The sequence below is a fragment of the Dromaius novaehollandiae genome, unplaced genomic scaffold (genome assembly GCF_036370855.1).
Source record: "Dromaius novaehollandiae isolate bDroNov1 unplaced genomic scaffold, bDroNov1.hap1 HAP1_SCAFFOLD_76, whole genome shotgun sequence".
Taxonomy (NCBI): domain Eukaryota; kingdom Metazoa; phylum Chordata; class Aves; order Casuariiformes; family Dromaiidae; genus Dromaius; species Dromaius novaehollandiae.
In genome coordinates, this window is record NW_026991488.1 from 617,501 (window position 1) to 620,000 (window position 2,500).

The window sequence follows — 2,500 nt, forward strand, 5'->3', positions numbered from 1 at the left end:
GCCGCTGACCTCCGCTCTCCGCCCCGGCGTGGGGACGGCGCGGCGCGCCCTCCCTCGCCCCCCGCCCCGCCGCCGCCCCACGGCGCCCGCGCTGCGCGGCCCCCCCCCCCGGCCGCGGCCCCCCGCGCGCCGCCGCCGCCGCCGCCGGGCCTCAACGCAACGCCGCGCGGCTGACGCCAGCCGGCGGGTGGAAGTGGCTCGACGACGCGCTGCGGACGCGGGGAAGCGCGGGGTTGGGGGGGGGGCCCGGCGGGCGCCGAAACGGCGGCGGTCAGGGCCAGGGCGAGGCAAAGGGCGGCCGGCCGTCCCCTCTGCCGGAGGGGAACGGGGGACCGGCGCACCACCGGGAGAGTGGTGGAGGAGAGGCCCGTGCGGCGGCACTGGCGGTGGTGGCGGGCGGGCGGGCGGCGCCGGGCGCCGGGCCACCGCGACCGACCCGATCTGGGGGCCCGGCGGGACGAAGTCCGCGACGCGGGCGCTCCGGGAGCGGGGGTTTCCCGAGTCTGCACTTAGGGGGACGAAGGCCCGGCCGCGCGGGGAGGGGAAGGAGAGCACCCCCCCTCTCCCCGGGGCAACGGGCCTGCGAGGCGCCCCAGCCGCGCCACACCGCGCGCGCCACGCGGCGCGGCGGCAGCCGCCGGGCTCGGAGGGGAGGGCGGGCACGGCCGGGCGCACCCGAACCGCGCCCCCCCCCACACCCACCGAGGGGCGGCACGCCGCTGCGCCCACGCCACGGCGCGGGTGACGATTGACCGTCAAGCGACGCTCAGACAGGCGTAGCCCCGGGAGGAACCCGGGGCCGCAAGTGCGTTCGAAGTGTCGATGATCAATGTGTCCTGCAATTCACATTAATTCTCGCAGCTAGCTGCGTTCTTCATCGACGCACGAGCCGAGTGATCCACCGCTAAGAGTTGTCTCGGTTTCGGTCCCCGCCGCGCGCGCGGGGGGACCGGGCAGCTTTCGCAGCCCCTGGGGGGCCCCCCCTCCTCCGCCCCCTCCTCCTCCGCCCCACCGCCCTTCCTCACGCCGACGCCGGCTGCTGAGCAAGGGACGGCAGAGACGGAAGGAGAGAGAGAGCGAGAGAAAGAGAGGGGCTTGCCTCACTGACCGTACAAGCACAGAGAAAGGGGGGGGGGAAACGAAGGGCAAACCCGAACGAGAAGGGCGGGGAGCCCTCGCTCCCGACCTGGGGACAAACCCTGTCTCGCTTCGAGTCCGGCCCAGGCGCCCGGCTCGGTCTGGCCCGGCAGGGAGCGGCGGGCCGGCCACACCGCCTGCCTCGGGATGTTGGGGGGGGTCCGTCCCCGCAGACCACCCCCCCCCCGCCCCAGGCGTCAGAGCCCGGCCGCCACCGGGAGCGGCGTCGCCCCGCCGCCCGCGCGCCTGCGGCCCGCCGGCCCCGCGCTTCCCAGCTCCCCGCTCGCCTCGCCGGCCCTCCGGCTCGACCGCCGCCGCCGCCGCCGCCGCGGCGCCCACACCCCCGCGCGCCCGCACACACCGCCTCGCGGGTGACGCCACGCGCTCGCCCGTCCCCTCCGCGGACAGACGCCCGGCGGCGGGCAGGCGGGCAAGGCGGCACGGACGGGGACGGCGCCCGCTCTCCCCGTCTCCACGCGGAGAGCGGGGCGGGCCGCCCCCGCCGCCGCCCCACCACCGCCCCCCCGCTGCCTGGCGGAGCCGGGCGGGGCAGAGCGAGGCGGGCGCCCCGGACGGCAGAGTGCCGGGGCGGGCGCGTAGGGTAGGGCGCCGCCGACGGCGGCCACGGCGGAAGACCCAGAAGCACCGGCCAGGGAGAAGGAGGAGACGCGCGGAGGCTCGGCGCCCGCACCACCCGCGGTGGGGGCTCGCCCTCCCGGCGGCGAGCACGCGCTCGCGCCCGGCTCGCAACGCTCGAGGCAGGCCGGCAACTAGGCCGACCGCGCGGCGTCTCTCCGCCGAGACCAGACCGCGGAGAGAGGGGGCAGGGTAACCCCTCTCCGTCCCGGCTGCCCGCGGGGCGAGCACGGGGCGCGCCGGCTGGCATGGGGGGGCGCGGCGCCCGCGCGCGCCGACCCCCCGGCCCTCCGGCAGCACGCCCGGCCGCCTCCGCGAGTCGCATCGGGCCGCCCGAGTCTTTAAACCTCCGCCCGGCTCTCCAACCGAGAACCCTCGGGCCCGGAGCCCGGGGCCCATGGCCATCCCTGCCCGGGGCGGCTGCCGGCGGCCGCGGTGGCCGGAGGCCCTCTCCCCTCTCTCGCTCGCTCCCTCCCTCCCCGCCCCCCCCACCCCCACCGCGGGGGAGGAAGGACCGGGGTGGGGGGAAGCCGAGGCGGGGGGGGGGAAGGCACGGCCGGTGCGGCGCGCACGGTGCGGCACCCGGGAGGAGCACGCTGGCACACGGGACCACACGGGTGGGTCACCGAGGGGGGGGCAGGAGAAGCGCGGGCGCTAGGTACCTGGCCCTGGGGTGAGGGAAACGACCTGAAATCCCCGCGGGGGTGCCTCCCCCGCCGCCGCCCGC

At 79.0% G+C, this 2,500-nt stretch overlaps 1 non-coding gene across 1 annotated transcript; it reads right to left on the minus strand.

Moving 5' to 3' along the window:
* Positions 1-760: 760 nt before the first annotated feature.
* On the minus strand, positions 761-913 carry LOC135326900 (5.8S ribosomal RNA). Its single transcript, XR_010387108.1, has one exon. It is a non-coding gene; the product is annotated as a 5.8S ribosomal RNA (ribosomal RNA).
* Positions 914-2,500: the final 1,587 nt, after the last annotated feature.